Below are 22,609 nucleotides of genomic sequence, written 5' to 3' on the forward strand. Positions count from 1 at the left end.
TTATCCGATGCGATCCGCTCATTCAAGTTTTTAGCGACTATAGCTAATAAGGTAAGTGAACGAAAAACGGTGCCTTTTAAGGCTATTAAATAATGATCAAACATCTTTAAACGAACAATAATCCTATTGAAGTTTCTTTTAATATTTACATACATACTTTCCAACCTCGTTGCGTTCTTAGATTTATTTATTTGTTCTATATTTAACAAATTTCTTGTATATTTTATTCTTATCGTCAATAGGATATGGTTGTTTGAGATAAGATGAAAAAAGCGCAAATTACACGTCACTGCATCGCACAATAATGCGAAAATCCAAATACCTACTTGTACTACATAAGATTTCATTGCGTATAATGATAGTAATCTATATAAGTATATCATCTGCAACAAAGAGGACAGACTACTCTATTCGATTGATTGACGATTTCTCTAACGGAATAACACGACGCCGCATCTTCGAGATACAGACGCGAACTTTACGAATAAGAGACACTGCATAAGCTGTTTACAAGAGCGTGACGAATTTCATTGACAGCCATGACGCGGATGTCGAACGCGTAAAACGTTAAACCATAACTAATTTGTCAGTAACACGATTCACGATAAAAATTCAATTTCCGCTTTCCGCAACGATTTGCATGATAAGTATAATTTATATGATAATTCTACATTAATAACGATTAAAATATAATATACATAATGGACTTCTTCTTAAAAACTCACCACATCTTTCTCGCGTGATTTTAAGCATTCTTGCGCCTGTCTGTTCTCTTTTTTTCGTTCAATACGTTCTCGCAAGGTTACTCTCGCGTCTTTTAATCGATGTCGTCGTCAGTTTTTATTTTCGCGCGATTAAAATAATTTTGTTTGCGACTTTGAAAATTCAGCATGTTTTACTCTCATATGTAAATAATATAGCGTTCGATCGTAATCAAAGGTTCTGGAAAGATAATCGTTAATTGGAAAATTAATAAATGTCTGTGAATTATAAAACGAGAAACGCTGTCGAGAGATAAAATTACTTTCGATCGATGTTTGAGTGCCTACATGTACAGTTGTAGTGTGCGATACCAGCGAATGAAGGAAAGCAGCTGAGGAAATGATTAAGTGTCAATTTCGTTAGTGGGTATATTGTGATCTTTGGATTTTGATAAACAATTTCGAATGAACGTGGGTTAACGCCTCGGTTATTGATAGTTACGAACGTTAATCGTTTAACGCGATTGACAAATGAAAATGAATGGCTCGCCGGGGAAAAAAATAAACAACTTTGCATGAAAAAATTCTTCTAACAAATCAATGTGATACAAGATTTCTATACCGACATTCTCGTTTACCGCAATTAAGCTACATTAATCGAAAGATTTATTTCGCCGGTATAAGATCGTTATCATCGGCGAACATTTTATCCAGGTTTCAGTGCAAACTTTCAAAACCGTGCCATTTGACGTGATTGATCGCTAATACAAACGGATGATGGATTAGTTTCACACAGGTCATTCGCGCGATCATCCGAAATAAAAGTGGTCAAATGAGTGTTCGTCCGATGAGTGATCAATGTGCTTCATCAAATTCTGACCCCGTGACTGCGAACACTTTGTGATCCTCGATTTAACAATCCGTTTGCTCGTTTCCCACGTATAGACACGTATTTTGTTCGTTTCAATATCATTTATCCATGTCGAATTCGCGTTTCTTTTTTCTCCTTTCCAAAAACGATATCCTTTTTACGAACACGCGTCTTCGATAAATCGTTGTTTCATGAAAAGCGTTAGTTGTTTAAACTACGTACTTTAAATTCAGATCTTATTTCCATCGTATTAAAGATACGAATAACATCGTTTAACATATAAATTATACCGCTCTGTTGCAAATATTTCCATATAACTAAATAGTAAATCGATTATTGACACGTTCACTCCTGGTTGGATTTTCCCTACCTAGATATACTAAACAAGAATCTCGTAAGTCGAACTAATTAACTCTACTTCTTGCAGACTTTTCAAACTCGTTAGCTAGCTATGTGATTACCGACCAATTTAAAAAAAAAGTATGAAGTTTTACAAGACAATGTTGGTAACATGATCGCTATTCTCTGCCTTTTAATTTAAGGTATTGTACGTGATTCATGTATTTATTAACAGACGACTTTTATGCGAAACTTAAATGTGTCGCATAAAGTTTTACGCGTGTGGATTGCACGAATTATTATTTTCTATATTTTCTTCTTTAATTTCATGATTTTTACTTCGCATTCTTATATCAAAATCAGTATCGCGCGCATATTGTAATAATGAACAAATACGTTACAGTGAAATTCTCATCTTCTCTGCCGTTAATTTTTTGTTAAGTTCATGGTTCGACATTTTGATCTTCTTCCACGAAAACTTTTTTCTCTGTACCATACGGTTCATTAAAACGATAATTATGCTTGTCCTGTCTAAATTTGCGCGTTTCTTTTACGTCATTATTGACTTCCGTCTCTAATGAACGTTCGACTTCAGCTTGATTACGTAAATTGGTGTTTTAAGCAACAAAACCGGCGTTAGTCACTCGATAATGGCAGATAATCACCTCGCAATTAAAGCGTTTCGATCAGATAGACAGAATATATTAAGTGTACTGCCTACGTTTGGCTAATAACATTGTACACGGAGGTTTTAACATTACCAACACTAAGTCGGTTCTTCCGCGATTTGCTCGTGCTTGACAACCGGTATTTAAAAAATCGAGATAACGAAATATTTTTATTACCAAGAATACGATTTTGTTCTGGTACAGAATTGAGTAAATTAAATAATGCTGCTAAAGCTGCCTTTCACACACTTGTTCAGTTATTATTTCAGTTAGAATTTTATTTTATTAATTTACACGAATAATATTCCATAGAAACGAATAATTCCTATTATTATACATTAATTACACATACATCTTCTTGCAAATTATTTAACCAACACGAATTTCATTTAATTTAAATTGACATTTAACGTTTAACAATGATAGGAAATTTTGAAATAGAGGCTTTCTGAAAATGGATATTTTATTTGTAACCATTGATATCGCTATTATTTATATCATATATACCATTAATAAGAGTTAATTTAATATTTCGAACCAGAATGAAGAATTTACATTTGAATCACATTTCGTAAGCAGAAGTTAATCCGGAGAAGCCTCTGATGAAATAAATTTGAAGAAATATTGCTAAACGACCAGTTCTCGAACCTATATTTACAAATGCTTCTGCCTGCTTTTTCACGAATTCCACCGATTAATTAAGCGTTGTACCTGCTATTTTGATACAGTCAGTGTTTCAAAGCGAGCAGAATGGCGCGAGAAAATTATACGCGGCACGATGTTAATTAGTAGAAGAAGCTTCGAACGAACGTTTTGCTCGTTACCTACTAGAGGATCGACGCGATTAAAATCTTATCGGTGGACAAGAAACGCGAGTACCTGTAGAGATCATTAACTGTTGTACAGTGGCAACCTTAATCCTCTTAATTTCCATAAACGGTGCTCTAAATTCCACGGAAAAAGGACAAAAATATTACAAGCCAGAAAATTACACGGAATTACGTACGAGATTGTACGAAATTGCTTTCATTACGGCGACACTGTACGAGGATATTTATTTCTGAGAAACGATGCACCCGTTTCCTTTCAGTCGGAAATTAATGAACTAAATAAGGCGACAGAAGGCAACTAGCAATATTGTGCAATGCAGAAAACATGGATTATTAATTGCGTATAAGATCATTAACGAAGCATATGTTGTAAAGATAATTAATGGTAAGTATTCGTACGTTCATTATTTATTGTCGATCATTTGCATACTTTATTTTTTAAGACGCTTCGTTGACAGACGAAACGATTTTTCGTGAGATAAAAATTTCGTCAAATCGTTTGAGAAGAAGGTAAAAGAGTATATTGAGAGGAACGATTTTATATATTTGAAACGAAATGTATAGATACAAGCAAGATATTTTATTTCCAAGCCATAATATCCTATCGTCACCAACTAATTAATTATATAATGAAAGTCTGATATAGGAATATATTAGAGAATATCGAATAAAGATTACCGTTTCTTAATTATTCTAGATTTGATAAACTCCGATTTCTAAAGATCCTGCTTTAAACAGCTCCGTTTTTAAATAAATTCCGAAAGATATTTTAAAGTAACAACGAGAGAACCGATAGATTATTATTAATCGAATATTTTCTGCCCATAGTTCTGAATCAATAGTGCGAAAATAGAGAGAGAAAGAAGTAGAACACGGCCGAAAAATAGAAAATTAATTACAGTAGATTTAATAGCGTTCGTTGCATTTTCCGCGAAGTAAACGTGTTTATCGCGGCATTCTGCTTAAAATATCTATCAAAGACCCAGCCAAAGCGGATAGAATTTATGATGCTATAAACGACTGTAAATTTCTACGATTCGTCCTATTTTATCGCTGGATGTTCGAAATCGTAAGGAAATGCTATTTCCTGATAACAGCGTTTAATTATTTATGACGAATATTTAACGCGAAACACGCGGCATTTCAGCATCTGCGATTTACTTACTCGTATGAATTCGAGTTGCGTGCAAATAAAACGCGCGAATTATTTGAATCGCAATAACTACATATTTCCCGAAGGAACACGGTCGAATGAAAAATGCCCCTGATAAGAAAAGATTAGAATAGAAAAATAGAATCTAGCTATTGGATGAAAGAGGAAAAGAAAACATGTTCGTTAATACGACCCATCAAGCAGGTGAAATTTCATTTACTCGATCGTATTCCCAAAAAAATAAATTATTTTGGGGGAAAAAGTAATTTTTTAAACGTATATATAATAAACATTCACAGTGTCTAATCAGAACGCGGGAACGATGAGAATCCGCGCGGGGTCGAAATTCTGGTGGGCGAACCGCGCGTGGAACGCGTTGGCGATAAATCTGACGGCGATCTCGACGCGGAATATTTTATTCGCGTAACGCCTCGCGTTAACAACTCATCGAGCGATATTACTCGCGCCATTCGAGATTACCGGTGCCAATAACCCTGCAGTCTGATCTATGCTCGGTTCGGACGTCACCATGGTCGCGAGAAGAGTAGGCTCGGCTGGTCGCGCGTATTCGCTCAAGAGTAAGCCCGTTTATTGTCGTGGACGGTGCAACGCGACCAACAGAGCTCCGCTTAGCCGTGGTCCAACAATGAAACGCCGCTCGGGAAAAATGATCGTCGTCGTCGTGGAGACGCGGAGGCAGGTCCGATGGGTTTCTTCGCGCGCCGCTTAACGACGATTTCGATCGTTTACGACTTTAATAATTTAGGCGCGGCCAGCCTCGCGAAGCTCGACACGTTTTCGCTCGTAAACCGCGCGACTAAATCCGTATTTATGGGGAAGAAGAGGTAGTCCGGCAACCGGACTGTCTCCTTCATCCTTCGCCTCTTTCCTTCTTCCACAGTTTGCTGCCACGTCTCAGTCTTTCGTGTCTCTTTCTTACTCTCCTCTCGAATCTGTATTTCTTTCTTCGTGATACGGGGCTGGCTTGGAGTCTCGCGAGGAATCGTTTTCATTCGAAAATTTGTCCCGATGTCGCTTCGCAAGTTCAGTAGAGATTATCGGTTCCGAGTATACGATTGGGGGTAGCTACGGTTTGTGGTCGACACTCTGAATATAATTTTTCGCTGAAATTTTCCGTATTATTTTTGTGTCTTTTTTAACGACGTTTGTCGTGTACGTTTTCTAATCAGAAGACATCTTTATTAAGAGAGATTGTTATTTGTTAAGAGAAATTTAAGATTAACCAATCTGGTCGAGATACAGCGGTTTAAGAAATATTTGAACACGCGTCGAATCTTTTTACGAATGTATTATAAACAATTTTAAGGATAGGTGGTTATTTAAATGTAGAATGCATCGGTTTGATTTTCACTCGTAATTTGTTTCGTACCTACAGATTCAATTATCCAAACCAAAGCAGCAACAAATCTTTCGAAAAGAAGATTATCCCCGACGATCGAAATAGCTATAGATATAATTTATAAGTTAATTGGTTAAAATAAAACCGATCAGCTCATAACTAAAGCCAACTCCTGAGGCTCGTATCATTTTGAAAGGAATGTAACGTTACACCGCGACATTTATAAATTTCAAAAGGCGCTGCCTCGTTAGTTAAATGAAAGTCCGTACAGGTCGGATAATACGTGCATGTCATAAAGACCCCGTGCGCTCGGTCGTGAGACATTTTATATTATCTTTATATTCGCTGTTCACGACTTACCGAGGACGCAGACAGTAGAACTCATCTACGCTCCTTCCGCTCCCTTATATCCTGTAACAGAAAAATACGAGCATACGTTGAACACCACGTGCACCAATACAACCATCGAAAATACACAAGAACACACGCTTGTAACGTGAAAAACATAACAAACCCTGGGAACATTAATGCTCATATCGCGCAGGTGTGAAATTCACCGACTGGATTATGACGCTCCGAAGCTTAAACGCGTCGCCGATCATCCGGCGAGATTCTCGCGCGATAAGCGCAACATCCTGCGCAAAAATTGTTCGCGGAAATGCTTGCTGCAGGCGAACGATCATCGCCCAGTGATATACATTGTACCTTGCATACGTTTAGAGTGACGAGATTATAGTCAGATGGATCGAAATAACGTGTTCGATACTTTTGGCCTGCGCTTTCGTTGCAATTTTTAACAAAGTTCGAGGTAATCGATTTGGATATGACCATCAATTCTTTGTCTTAAGATGGAAATACGTAAATTTCTCAAGTGAAATAGATGACTTTGAAACTGTAAATTTTTATGTGTCGCAAAATCGTAGGAACATGATTTAAGAAATGTTCTGTATCGCTGTTTTGCAGTTTTTTATTTGGAAGATTCATTGTCAAATTTATTTACACGTTTGTAGTGCGAAGAAATACTAATAAATAGTATGAATAAGCCCGCTATTTCATAATTTCATCATTATGACCTTATTATATTTTTATGTTGCAAACAGATCTGCAATAGCAAAAGGTCGCAAAACTTACGAAGCATTAAAATTCCTTCACTACAGAGTTAAAAATAACATTTTCAAAACGTAAGAAGAACAACGAGCCAACTCGCTGATTCAAATTCGCAATTTCACAGGTTTGAAAAATTCCGAGCGCTTTCACATCCGGCGAACGGTCGACACGCGTCGCCAGAAACGATTCATCGGAATCGTAATGAGTTTCGTTCCCCGAGGGGTCTAATTAAAAAAACAATTATCAATCAGCCTAACAATACCACGTGTCCCACATTAGCAAATACCGCCTCGCCGTGCACAACGCGTTCACAATGCGCTCGCCACGAAACAATGTGGCTACGAAGAAGGGACACGCTTCTCGAAATGCTCACCTCGAGGTATCCTCGAGGAAGAACAATACGACGAAACGGCACCGGCTGATCAGCATAATTTCGTGCGTTCGACCGAATGCAAAGACAAAAGAAGATCGAGGACCAAACCCAACGAAGGAAGAAACGACACGAGGCAAGACGAGGCGAGACGAAAGGAAACGAAACAAAGTGGAAGTGTGACCAGCATGGTGTGCAGGTACAATTAAAGCGACATTAATTAATTGTTAGCGCAACAATGCATCTGTGTCGGAGGCAGGGACGTAGGCAGAAGAGGGACCTCGAGGGCCTTCATAAATTTACATGTCTTTCGCCGCGAGAATCATTTTTTACAGCCGTTAGGAGAGTGTCCACGGTTGGTGTGCGTGCGGAGAGAAGCGGCGGACCTACAGCAACGCCTCGGCTATATTACGGGTCCCCATGGTGTTGCTCATAATAACCATCGATGTCTCTCCGCGGGCATGGAACCAGCCTCGAGCTTCGATCTTGTTATCCGTCTCCGGTATTCCAATCGAAACGTCTCGATCGACTTTGGGTTACGATTATTCTCTTTTCTCTCGTGGTTTCTTGGAATTTTCGAAGGATTTTTTAAGTTAAATTCGTCTTGAGTAAATTTTTGTGAAGAAACTGATTCGATGAAAGAGAAAATGGCAGGTATGATACAGTCTCAAACAATATCGAACTGACAGTGTTGGGTTAAAGATATTTGTCCTATTGTTGCGTTCCATGGTGTAATAAAACGATGTAATTAGCTTTCTTACTTTTTGCTTTTAGCATAGTTGGGTAGATAATCCTACGTATTTCTATCATAAAATGGCAGCTTAGAGAAGTTTGGAGATTAATTTCGAGAAACTTCTTTGATCTCTGATTCAATAACGAAAGCTGATGAGTTCGAAGGTGTATTATTTTATCTTACTGTATTGATGTAAAAATATTTGCTCAGCTTCGTGTATTGTTCTTCGTCCAAAATTAAATGGTCGCTTAAGGTCAAATTCGTCATCGTGAGGGATGTAATGTATAGCTGACCTCCTTCTTTATAGTCTTGCTATTCGCTGCAAACTGTATGCTTACGGTGTTTATTATTCTTCAATAAGATAGTAGACTAATGAACAAATGAGCTACATATCTACGTATAATGATATCTTGTCTGATAAATTGGTATGATTGCTTCGTTACAATTTCAAATTGTTGCAAGAAAATCAAAGAATTGTTTCATCGACTAGATAGAATTTTTCTATTTGTATAGAATAAATTTGTGACAATTTCGATCCTATGAATGCTTATATGCGTAAAAGAAACACACAGGTACGCACACAGCCAAAAAGATTCCATTCTTCCAGTTTATGAATGTTAACGTGCATTTAACAAAATCAATAATCATTTTCCTTCGACAAGAATATCTACGAATTTTCTTCGCAATTGGAGAACCAAGTGCTAATTTAATGGATTTATGCCGTAACTAGTCCCTGTAGTTTTCATAATAAATCGTTATCTATCCCTAACCTTCATAAAGACTTCGATAATAAACGTATCCCGATCGTAAATATACCTTACTGCTTTAAACACTCCACTAACATTAATACGTGACATAAAAGACAATTCGTAACAAAAGGAATAATATTCCTTAATAATTCCTTAACGTGTCGTGTCATTCGTTGCAACAAAAACTTACGAAACCACATACTTCTTGAAAAACGATATCTATAATCCGTATTCTTCCTCGAAGCATACCAGTGATCTAATTACAAAAGTAGCGTTCAAGAGCAATCGAAATCGATATCAGCATAGAGAACAATCCCATGTCTTGTTCATTCCAGTTTTCTTTACGAGATCGCGATAATCAGCATTGGTAAAACTCATTGTGATAGTCGGACGAAGCTTGTGGACGAACCACTCTATTTTTCGCATAATAAATGTGATTTGCACGCTGGTCAGATCTTCGGTTACCGGTGGAACGGATGGTGAAGGGTAGGGTAAGCGTGGTTATTTTCGTCAATAGCGGCGTCGTTCGTTGAAAATTCAAAAAATTTCGCATAATGCCCTCTCGGCGAAGCACCGTATTAAAAGAGATACGCGATCGTAATGTGAGACCGAGAGACGTGGGTGGTTCGTTGCACGAGGGCCGATACCGTGGTTATTTTTAATGTTGCCTCCGAGCGTGATCACGGACAGACAGAGAAAAAGAACGTTCTCTTATAATCGATACAGGTGCTACCGAAATTAATTCGACGCTGTTCGATCGATCGCGATAAGGGCTCTGCAGCGTTGATTCCGGACGAGTCGAACCAACGATATTAATTTGTCAGCTGCGATATACATACAAGTACGTACGACGCTTGGTTCAACATGTACGATATCAAACAGGTAGTTTTTTTAGCGATAACTCTTTTAGTTGGGTTATCTACCGTGTATGCACTGGCTATTATCGAACACGTAACACACCTCATCCGTAATAATCGGTCGAGGTTGAAGGTGCTACCATATTTCGAATAATACGTTTTTGAGTCTGGGCAAAGTATTCGATGTTTTTATATATTTCACAAGTAATATTTAGTATTTTATTAAAATCTGTACTATTTCGTTTCTGAAAATTTTACTTCTCTAAATGGCTACTCTTAACGCGTTAATTGCGATACACCGGATATCGATTAATGCTTCGTCAATGAAGAATTCTCTTGCTTTCTTCTATTCTCCGTTCCAACAATACAGAAGCCTTTAAAATGCGAAAAGGGTCGTATACTCAGAATCAAAATCAGCGTTACAAGCTTTCTACCTATATTCATCGCACAGCGTTTTTAACATTGTACCCTAAATCACAGTTACAATCGATTCCTACCGCACTATAGTTCACAATCACCGTTCTTGTACATCCAAGCAATCGAACGTGCCACGAACTTTGCAAATCGTTGAAAAGCTCGTTACAACGTTACACGGCCCTATTGCAGAGGCGAGTTCGCGAGACGTACAAGAGAACACGGTGTCTTCCCTTTCAAAACAATGTCCTGGCCAGATCCGGGCGGAGGTAACGTCTTGTCCTTCCTGGCCAATAAAAAGCCGCGCGAGCGACATGTTAGTAGCAACGCTTTTATTACCGCCTTTACGATGCTTTTCGGCCCTCGTCCGGTTGTTCGTCGTTGATCCACGAATCACCGATTCGCCGCTACGAAAAAGCTTCGTTCCGGAATTTTGACCAGGTCCTTCCCCCGCTTCGTTCCTCCACCACCTACCGCCAGGCCATCGGGGCATATTTTATTTACGATGTCCTGCATTATCATCGGGCGGACGCGCGCGCCATTGTGGCCTACGTGCGCGCGTTATTGCGGGGAGAGAGAAACACATAGAGAGAAATTTATGCGTGGGCGAAACGAGCAACCGAACCGCACAAAGTGGACGTATCTCGCCTCGCCTCGAATTAATAAACAGCAACAAATGACCGCCTACGTCCGCCCCTTTCTCCGTCACCGATTTCATCGTTCTGGTAGTCGATCCGTAAAAGATTCCTCTCTCCTCGCCTTCCCTCATAGTCTGTCTATCTCTGTTTCTCTTTCGCGAGGTACAACGTCCACTGGAGAGGCGACCCTCCTTTTCCGTCATCCTAGCGCCTTCCTCCTCGTTCTTACCCGATCGTGGACCGCCCGCGGTGTCCCTCCCGGAGGCTGCTGAATCCTCCGTGGATCATTTGCCCCACGATCGTTACCGAGCTCTGAATTCGTCCTGCTCGAAACTTTTCGAGAAATGATTTTTTCTTTTCCTTTCTTCTCGTTTCTTCGTTTTTTTTTAATTTAGTCGGTAATGATCGCGGGTGTGCTCGAATGGTTGGAGATTCGATCGTTGACGAGCTGAATTCGTGAAGATTCTAAAGATTCTTTAGGCTTTCGAGGTTTGGTAATAATGTTTGCGTTATCCTTCGCTTCCTCTTGTAGATTGGAAATAAGAGTACGTTTTAAGGCTGTAGTAGTTGCCGACGATGAATACTTGGGGATCGGAAGATAACGATCATGTAAAATAGAATGCACTAGTAATGTAGAACATGTGTGGCGATTACTGTGTCAGAATAGCTAATAATATCTAAGCAATAACGCTAAAATACGTTGCCTCTGATGATAAGTAACTTTTATATAAAACTTTTTAAAATTGAAAAAATATGCGACGCAAGTACTATAACTTCGTGTTTTTTAATTTACGCGGTGAATTATTCAACGAGGAAATCATATGTAATAAAAGTTGGACTAACCATCTACAAATTGTCATCTATAAATATTACGAATTCTGTAGAGGATAAAGAAGTTGCACAAAACTTCTCGAGTCTGCTAGTTCTATCTCAATCGCGTATTAATGTGTTGTACCTGTGGCGTAATCAAGATGAGACCTAACGATCTCGTAACTCTGAAAGAATTACAACACGTACGACAGGGATTGAATAAATTCCAGAAATTCCAAGCAACCGAGTTTTATACGAAAGCCAACACTCGCACGAGAAACGAGACACATATTCGAAACAACCACTAACCAAACCATTGAGAACAATTAAACACAAAAGCCTTCCGTTTATTTTCATTTCGTCGTGAAAGCTTAAAGAAAAACGCGCGTTTCATTTGCACGAACTGTTCCACGAAAAAAAAAATCAGGGACAAATAAATCCACGAAGCTTCGAAAATCTATTATTACACAGCCGTGCAAACTTGTACGAGTATGCCAAAAACAATAACGAAGCACCGAACACAAATATTGTCGTCGAAACTATGTTAATCCGTCAGATTAAATTACTCAACCGTTTTGATTTATCGATTATGTTCCTGTCGTGTTCTACTCGTCTATTAGTAAAGTACACATACTTCTGCGTATTTTCATATCGTTATTTCCACAATTCCATTTCCTAATTCTTCGTTTTCTGAGTGCGAGTAAAGTAAAGTAAAAAATAACGCGACTAATGCCCTTCCCCTTCGATTTTCCTAGGTATACTAAATACACTTCAATTTTATTACGAAATAAAAAATATTTCGCGCACGATTGTTACAGCGAAAGACAAACTCTCGATAATTCGAAAATACGAGGATACATAAAAAGGTGAAACTATAGATACACGCCAACAGAAAGATAAACAGAAAGACGCGTACTATGAGCAATTGAAAAAGGTGAAAGGCACTCGTTGTTCTTCTATCGAAATCCAACATCGAAGGGCAACTGCCTCGAGGCATTTCCCTTTGTGGGACACGGAGGACGTGGGCACACGCACGGCACTGAATAATTAACTCCGCTTTGCCGGCGCCGGTTTTATCGTAATTATCGCTGCGCGCCGTAGCTGGCTGCCGCCAGTGGCGGACCAGGATCGATCGTAGATCGCGAAAATGATCGACGCGAGCGCGCAGAGGTGTGCCGCGCGCGTTTTCTCTGCCGTGTTCGTTCGCCACAGCGAATAAAACGACTCTCGCGTTTGCCTGGTTACTTCAACTATCGCGCCGACCGTATCGTCTGGGTTTCGCGGGCTCTTTGTTTCCTGAAAAGGACTAATGATCATCGGTCGGCCTTCGAAGTGCTGCGTGCCGGCCCGTTTAGAGAGATCGTAGCGAAGACGCGTGGAAATTTTCGTGGCGCCATCAAAGATTTCGTAAAAATAATCATGCGCAGCCTTCGCGCCAACGCGACGAATATTTAGCCAACGCTTCGGCGTCCACTACTCTCTACTTCGCAGAAGAATCGCCAGTGAAAAAAAAAAAAAAACGGATTCACGATTGTTTTAATTTTAGAAGAAGCGAACTGCACCGAGTATAACTACCTACGCAGTTCGACACGATCTGCATCGAATTCTTCAGATATTTTTAGATCGAACTTTGTTATACACGTTTCCAATGAAATTCGCGTTACTTTTGCGCCGATTCATCGAGTTCTATCTATCTGCAGCTCTAATGTAAATACTCTATTGCGCAATCTCGTGATACATTACGGAAAGACTTTTTTAAAGATCGAATAGTATTAATAGCAACAACCGTTTTGTGAAATAAAAGTATTTAATTAAAAGGGGGATCTTCGAAAATTATATTTGTCCATTTGTTTATTACATCTATCTTTGTGACGCGTATCTTATTCGATTTAGAAAAACCATTCGTTCAAGACTTAACTCATCGTAAATCTGGAGAATGATCGAATCGAGTCGAGAATCGACAATCATCTAAAGGAGATTCTTCGATCGCCTTCTATCTTGACGATCGTTTTCGCGCGTGCAAGCGATATTATGAAATTTTCCAGCGATAATATACGAACAATCGCGTGGAAGCGTCCGTTAGAGGGCTGATTTGCATCGGTAATTACTACAGCAAGCCATTAATAATTAATTAATGAGAGAATCTGACGCGTGACGCAATCGTCGCGCAGCCGCGACTTTTAATTGATCGACGATTAATCACGCTCCTTAATCGTCTTTTTCCCTATCGATTCCGCGTCTTCTTTTTCCTTTGCCCCCTCTTTACCAGCTGCTGTGACTGTGTAATTACCACCGAATCGACGCCCGTCACGGAACGCGTCTCTAATAGTCGGCTGGAATTTGTTCTTTTAAACGCTGCCGCGCGCAACACCGACGGAAACTCGTAACAAGATTGATAGAATACTTTCTCGTGATGCTTTCTGGTAGCTGGTACCGCCGCTCCGGACGAATGATGAATTAATGAGCCAACGAGTGTACACACCGTTCCTTGAAATTGTTTAATTCAATAGAAGGCTGGCTGATTTAGTGCTAGATTTCCTCCTTCGTTCTTTCGACAGAGGAAATGTCAACGAAACTGCCTTTTGATTTTAGAAATGACTTTCGAGCTGATCGAAGGTGTTGTGTAATTTTGTATTAGCTTGTGACAGTTGAGATGCAATCGTTGATGAAAGATTTTCTTTACCGAATGTCATTGACTAATCTGTTTATTTCCTGGTATCTCTGCATTATTTGTTATTTATACAGCAAGTAGTCAGATTATTGCGACGATGGTTACGAAATTGGCAATTATTTGAGGGGAAAAAGTGGGAAATGTATTTAAATTGAAGAGTTCTTCGTTATACAAAGTGTTTTAGAGTTTATATAAATAATTAAAAATTTTAGACTATGGATTCTGCGATCTTTTCGTTACATCGCAATCATCTGATCATCCACCGTAATAAAATGAACGTGTAATAAATTAAACAGGGAGCTGTTGTTCTTTGTTTAACGACGAAAATGGTAGAAGAATCTAAATTAATTGTAGAGCTGTTCGTTAAATATAATACCGCGCAGAGTAAAGATCGAACTAAAAGTATGTATTATACGTTACGTTTGCAATTAAATTACATGGATGCTCCTTTAATTACATGTCTGGCAATTACTGCAAAATAAGAATAAGAAGTTTGTGTTAATAGTTTCGGTGACGTAATTGAAACAGTAAAAAAGCGGCAATTATTCTTCGTATCCTTCGTCTGACATTTCAATCACATTCTCTGAACAACTAAAATACATTGATCGAGCCCCAACTGCCAATATCGTAAACACGTTGCATAACTTAAAACCATTTAATCGCGTTACGAGTTTTAATTAAGAATCGTTAGAATTCATACCACGCGTCAAATTACACGGTTTTAAAATAATATCGAATCGTATTGATCGATCCAACAAGATGGCTGGTACCACCTTTGTCATAGAAAACGCGTCTATACCAGTTTTAACGTATAACATTCTTAACACGTATATCTCGATCGTAAAAATTGTACGAATCTTCTTTAAGAAGTAAATTCACTGGAGAGATTCCAACTAAAAATTCCTGAGAACTTTTTACTAAAATAAACGCTGAGAACTAGCCATCGATTCGATTAATCTTTAAACGAACTACATACTTTCATAGGTTTGAAGAGACAAGCGCTGCAAACATCTCGATCGAATGTACGAATAAAATACGAAGAAAAAATGTGTCAATCCTAATGAACCGTGTAAAAGCAATTAACAGTACCAAAAGAGATTTATAGAGGAGCGGTTCCAATAAATATCGATAATTACATCGCTAATTCCGCTCGAAAGCGACCGAAGATTTATGCGATCCTAGGATTTCGTAAATGTACCTGGTACCGAAATCGCCGCATTTTTACGACTTTCCGGAATCGGTGTCCATAAAGCGATCGGACTTGCCCCGGAACGTGTCGAACGTTTTCTCGTTTAACGCGTCTAGGAGCGCCGCGACGTCGTTGCAGCCAGCCAGAGAGAGAGACTTATTAGTTCAAGGTTGCTAAGGTAATTCCGTGGCTGACTTCACGCTGCGTGGATCGTCGCTGCCGGAACACCAGGCCGCGATCTTCCGTTCGAGTAACGGTTACACGATCGAAGACGGAAGCTTGGTGATTAATGATCGAGAGGATCGTATTAATTTCGCAGTCGATAACCGTGCGACTCGCGAAGGATAAAGGCGATAATTGTTTGAAATTACCTGGATGTCTGTGACGTGACCTCGTAGCGTGAATTTTCGTTTTATACATAATCATGCCTATTCGATGGTCACGCTATTAAGATATCTCGTCGAAGAAATTTACATTTTTCAGAGGAGAAAAATTGCGAGATGATCAGCGGAATTTAAGAAACAGAACTCGAGTCGTCGTGAACTTGATTGGGGAATGAAATATGGAAGTGATGACTACGAACATCGAGGTGTAAAACTGACAGCGAATCGCTTCGTGATAAATCGAATGGATGTGTAATTATACACAAATAATGGATTTCGTTTTGGAAGGGAGAATCTCTATGCTTCTAAAGTAGTGAATAACACTTAACGTTTAATTGGATTAAGCACTCAAGAATCATATTAAATGGATTAACGAACGAAGAACGTTAAAACATCTTTTGAAACAGAATCATAAAATATTCACCGAAATGTGTTCGTACAAGGTTAACGTCCAAACGAATCACACGCCGAGTGATAAAAATAGCAACTTTATAAAATCCAGGGACAAAACACAGCCTCGATAACTGTTTCGCTACTATTTTCTTCAGATTCTACGACTACCTTTTTTACCAGCTGAGAAATATGCATACCACGAAAAGAAATGGAACAAAGAAATCTATATTCTTCGCGGAGATCACAGCCATAAAATCAATCAACTCACTCATCGATTAACTACCTCGAAATTGACCCACGTCTGCTACTACCCTCGATCAAGTAAACCGTTCTTGGTAGCACGTACCATCGTCGGAATCATCGTATAGTTTGTTGAAAAACGCGAACCACGCACTATATACGTAATGTATATTTTTAATGAAAAAAAAAAAAAGAACTCCTACATTGTTTTAGGAAGGGACAAGCGTGGCTCTTACTCTTGAAATCAGGGATGCATCCGAACGGAAGGGTTCCTCTTGCCGGACGTATCGCGGGAGGGCGTCGTTGTTTCGGCTCGAGCACGTTTTCACTGTGAGAGCTGTCCAAATGGTCGCGCGCGCTTTTTCACGCGAAGCAGAAAGAAGCGCACACCGGACGTTCGAGGGATCGAGATATCGGTGGAAAAAATCGTGACGAAATAAGGAAACGAGCGTGGTGGCGCTGCCGTCGGCGACGACGACGACGACGACGTACCACGACGACGGCGACGGCCACGACGACGACGACGACGACGAGGACGAGGACGACGACGACGACGACGAGAGAGGCGTCTCTCGCGCGACACACACACGTGGTGGGGGCGTCTGCGGCCGCTACGACAGAACTAAGGGGTTGTTTGCCCCGCTGGGGGGTCTCGAACGGCTCCGCCACCCCACCAGCCTTACTATTTTGCATAGGGCCTGCGCGTCGAAGGCGGCACACACCGCCACCCACCCTCTTATTCTGACTTGCAGCGACGCTCTATCTCCTCAAGAAATCCCTCTCCACCCCCGACCTGGCTGCTTTCGCACGAGGGGTACACTTCGATTTGTCGAATCCGCGTTCCGCGGCTCTCTAGCTTTCGTTCGCAAGAAAAAGAGAAAGGGAGAGAGAGAGAGAGAGATGACAGAGTGAGAGAGGAAGAGAGATAGAGAGAGAGAGAGAGAGAGAGAGAGAGAGAGAGAATCTCGGTCCGTTGCTTCGCCCTCCATCCAAATAACCACCCTTCTTCTTCTCCTTTCTCTGCCTTTCTCTTTTTCACCCTCGCTTTTCCCGAATCCCCTCTTGTCTTCTCTCTAGTCCGGCCTTCTTCGTTTCCCTCTCGTATATTTCTGTCTTTTTTTCACCATTCCTACTCGCCGGCTGTTCCTCGGGCTTCTTCTTATTTATCTCGTTGCGCCGGCACAACCTCGTCTCGGTCATTTCCACCATGGAAACGAAGATCGAGCCGAGGAAATCTTTGACCTCGAGGAGCGTACTCTGCACGCTCGCGGAGAGCGGTCCGCTCGTAAATTGGAGATTGCGAGGTCGTTACTTCCCGCGGAGCGTCTGTTAAGATCGCCGGAGGGTGAGTGTTTGTCTTGCGAATATGAGATTAAGTCGAGCCCAGGGGCCTCGCGGTGGAGGAATATTGAATCGGTGATAGCTCCTAATGGGATTGAAGGCAATGAATATAAAATAGGACGCCTCTTTGTGTGTCGTCCCCGGTTAATTATCCACGGGAAACTGATGGCGTGGACAGCCTCGCGCGATCGAGAAAACGGACTGAAATCGATCCTGCGTTCAGCAGCGTAGAAACCAAATAATTTCGAAGTTAAGTAGGAAACTTTTGAATCGGCAACCGATTAAAACATTGTACCTCTTGGAAAGTACCTTTCGGAATTCAAGGTCTGAGCCGAGTTTGTATAACTGTATTACTATCGAGCAATATAGAAGATATCAAACGACTTCGACGTAGAGATTTCAAGATTAACACCGGGCAGAAAAAAAAATTACGCGTTCCAAAGCTACGTATCGACGACCACGATATCGATTCACGACGCTTTCTCGCTCTGCTGTAACCGCTGCACATAAACTATATTCACGATCTCGTAACACTCTCCCTCTCTATCCTTCGCTACGCCAAGAATCCAAACACGTACCACGCGTATCAAAAACTCCGAACTTTCTCCTAATGGCTGCCTCTTCCACGCCCATTAAACTCAACTATCCTCCTAAAACAATCAATCTCCGACTCTCGTACAGTGATTCTTCAAAGACCGATATTCGTATCACCAATTTACAATTCGCAGTTCTAATTTATCCTGTCTCTGACGGAAATGAAGTCACAATGGAAAGCCAATCAACGGTTACGGTCCACGGCAAAGGGTTGCTGTTCAAGGGTTGGCCGAAAGCTAGTTAACGCCTCCGCGTAATTAAGCAAAGCAACAGCGTGCCGTGCACGGAGATAGGTCCATGCTCCACCCAGACTCCGACGAGTGAGGACAAGAGTGGTTGAACCCTCTCTGCAGAGAGGGCGACAGGCCCGGCCTCATTGGAGGCGGGTTGGTTAGCGCATGTATAATTAGCGCGAACAGACAGGAGGGTTCTGTGACTGTGAGAGCGGCGCGGAGCGACGAGAGGAATAGGAGGAAGTAGGGTGGGTGAGGAGAAGAGAGAAACACAGCGAGTCCCGGTGGAGGACAGGGTGGAGCCACCCCGTCGGCGCATGTGCCAGCATCCCTAGAACCGGAGATATAATGTATTCATAACGTAGCTGCTCTCCATGCAGCAGCCCACCCTCTTCACCCCCGATCCACCCCTCATCCCTCTCTCTCTCTCTCTCTCTCTCTGTCTCACTCTTTTTCTCTGTCCAGCCAAAACCCACTCCCGATTCAGCGTCGCGCTGCGTTCCAGCTTGACGGTCGATTAATTGGCGGATTCTAAGAACGCGTCGCGCCGGAAATGCCCTCAGACGATATTCGATTTCAGGAAATTCCGGCGTAATTGAATAGGCGGCGAGACGAGCCAGGGTTGGAACGTTGATTGCGTACCCGGGCCGCGTACCTGTTAAAAACGTTCAGATGCCGGGGATAACTTGGGCAATTCATTTGTTTGGATAGATCCGTGGGGTCTTCCCGAGGCACGTTCTCGAGGTAGGAGGGTGGAGGTATGATCGAGTGGCGAGAAGTTGATGCGGATTTGTAGTTTGGTTGAGCAGGTTGAAACGTCGAATAGTCGTATGTTACATTGTATGTCAGTGGATGGATATTCGGCGAAACATCGATGGTAGTTTGTGTACCGAGGGATTGTAAAGGAACGTTCACATAGTCAATATTACTGTTATGTTGTCAATATTACTGTCAATATTTAAGCTTCTCAACATTATATTGACAGTATCTATTGATCATTTAGAGGCTCTTTTACGTATGATAATATTGGGAATCTTAAACATTGACGATAATATGGATCGTTTGAACGTTCCTTAAGTTGACCTTAGCATGTTGAAGCATATGTAAGTTGAAACACAGACGTAGAATTAAAACACTTTCTAGAATTGATATACATATGTATAAAATATTCAACGATAAAGCCTAAAGAATATTGGATATAGAATTTCTTTCCGCGAACAAAATTTTATATTACTATATCCTATTTTATATATTTATTTAGGCACTGTACATCGTGTTTGGATTATCTAATATTTTATGTCACGTGCTACGTATCATATCCGTGCATTTTTTGTATTACATATCTTCTGTTATATATCGAACCACGTTTTTATTGATCGATCGATTAACCTTTTTTGATGCTTCGAATCAAATTTTTCTCTAGTCGCGTCTACCCAGATGCAAAGAGAGCGTTTAGCGAGAGAGCAGACAGCCAGACTATCGCTAAAGGACCAATAAAGCTGGCCCTTATCCAGGTAAACGTGACAGGATCGTCGCCCTCGCAACAGAAGAGAGCATCGTGGCTCGAAGAACGAAAAAAACGACCCTCGAACGTGTGCCGTGTATTTTGGTCCGGATCCTAGATAACCCGGTGTGCTTTTCCGGATGCTTGAGCACGACACATGTCCCGTCCGTCCAGGCTTTTCCCTTTTCGTGCGAGGGTTCGTCCACCGGGGGATGGTCGGTATAAGGGATGGCGAGGGGGAGGAAGGAAGCTGAGGAAGAAGAGAGCGTTCTGCGGTTTCACCCCCGAGGACACGGTGTCATCAGGCGCAATTAGGGATGAGTCTCGGTCATCAACACGTGTACCAAGCTTTCTTTCTCGATGAGAGAGTGTTACAATGGCGTACCAGCGTGGATGTGTGTGCGACCAACCGGATAACCCCCCTCTGGTCGCCGCTACTTTCTCCTATCGCATTATTTCTTTCCTTAATTTCGTTTCATTCCCCTATGACGCTGCGAGCAGCGATACTTTCGTCTTTGTTTCTCCCCCGTCGAACTATCCACCGTCGTTCGTCTCAGTTTCTACGAACCTCGTTGCAGCCTGACTGCGCCCGTACGATTACTACCGTTATACGCCTTTGACGCAATTATACTTTGGCCCTTATGATGTCTCGTTAACTCCGCTAACCCCCTGGAGGGACGCTGCATTACCGCTGCGCCATCACGCTGGAAACCACGCTGCTCCATCCTGATGGAAGCTTCGCCGCGTAAGGCTTCGAAATCGAGAAATATATTATTTATAACTTTTTCCTTGACCGAGCTGCGCCAAGTGGGACTGCGCGCCGGTTGGTTCGTTCGTTGATTCGGTATAGAAAGAAACGGAACCTCGAGCCGGATAGTTTAGGGTGCACGGAGATATTTATCTTGGTGATTAATGGTGAATATCGATACGGGTGTTTCTGCCTGCTGGAACATGCGTGTTAATGGTATCGAGCTTTGTTTTAAAGCGACGTTTCACTGTGATAGTATCCTCTAATGATTCTACTACCTCTCTAAGTGTATGTCATTGTTGAAACGTATTAGTATAAAAACACGTGTGTTCCACAAGATATAGAAAAGTTAAGATGTATATGAAGACTAAAAAAGTCATTGAACTAAATACAATCGCCTATGTGTTACGATATTACCTGTATAGAAGTGAAAATTCAAATTTAATCGAACCATTTACCAAAGAAATTGGGTCAATCTTCTCCTAAAATTAAAAATATCCGACGTTTAATGATATGTAACCGAAATAAATATTTTAGTATTAGAAATTCCTAGCACGTTAGAAAGATAGATAGATCCAAAAGTTGCAGTAGTATGTAATTCCAAATAAAGCTATAGAATTTTCTAATTTAAAGAATTCTTCCAAAGTGGTAGAAACACGTTAACAAAGCGCAGAAGCTCGAGTGCATAAAGATAATTACGTGCAAAGTCGCATCCGAGCTCGCACCATTCCCAAGTAGTAATACACAAAATTAAGACCACGGTAAGAACCTGCACGCGTGCTACCCTTACGAAAAGTCATCTAAATTACCTGACAAGATTGTTTATGGTAAATTTCAACGATTGCATGGCTAAGAAGGGACGGCAAGCGCGAGTAATCAGCGAAATGGACGCGAGGGATGTAATCAACCGTGGCCCTTTCGTCGAACAAATTGATCTCTCCGGTGTAGGCGCAAATTTGCGGCAAGGAGCGTGATAAACAAGCTCGTGTCGTTTCTATTGTTCTGTGAAAAGCGTCGTTACACCGTGCATACGTAGAATTACGAACGTGGATAGGCAGTAATAGCGGCTGCAACCGTGACATGCCAGGTTTCTACGATTTCCTGCGGTGTTTACCCAGTGGAGGGGCGACTAGGTCGTGAGAGGGTTGGTTTCTAATGCCACCGATCGTGCCGTAAATTTATCGATTGCCACGCGACTAAACGACGATTATTTAAAAATTGAATCGATTACGTCGTCGTGACGAATTAGTTCTTTAATATCGTTACGTTGACGAATCGAAGATGACATTACAAACCTGACAGTTCTTGAGAAACATACTTATTTAATGGAAATAGACAACAGTTCTTCGTAGGGTATAGCTTTTTTGTTTTTAGAAGAACGAGTTCCTCGAATTATGTCGATATTTATAAAATATGAACAAGGTTAGGTAACTTTGTTATACGACGAAGTAATAACCTGAGATTTTTACTGACTTTCGAATTTTGAGAATTTAAAAAATTACAGATACGTTTGCTTAAGTTGCGCGACGATCCAATAATATTTGGAAACTACCATACGTACAAACAACGCCAATATAACATGTACAAGGAGACACTGAAATACTGCAAGAACAGGGTCAATGGTAGTCGACAAGAATACAACTTAAATACCTCTAAAAGCGTATAACACATGCCGTTTTAATGTTTAGGTACACGCATTAAAGATTTGAAACA

The 22,609-nt window shown here is 40.9% G+C and overlaps 1 protein-coding gene across 8 annotated transcripts in view; it reads right to left on the minus strand.

Annotated features, from left to right (window-relative positions):
- LOC126863993 (zinc finger homeobox protein 4-like) overlaps window positions 1-22,609 on the minus strand; it is a 410,183-nt gene that overhangs the window by 317,176 nt on the left and 70,398 nt on the right. For all 8 annotated transcript variants that reach the window (XM_050614831.1, XM_050614828.1, XM_050614820.1 and 5 more), the window contains one exon: window positions 6,283-6,333. The gene's annotated coding sequence lies outside the window, so the exon portion shown is untranslated. The remainder of the gene's footprint in view (window positions 1-6,282; window positions 6,334-22,609) is intronic.

Source organism: Bombus huntii, chromosome 3 (assembly GCF_024542735.1).
Source record: "Bombus huntii isolate Logan2020A chromosome 3, iyBomHunt1.1, whole genome shotgun sequence".
NCBI classification, from domain to species: Eukaryota; Metazoa; Arthropoda; class Insecta; order Hymenoptera; family Apidae; genus Bombus; species Bombus huntii.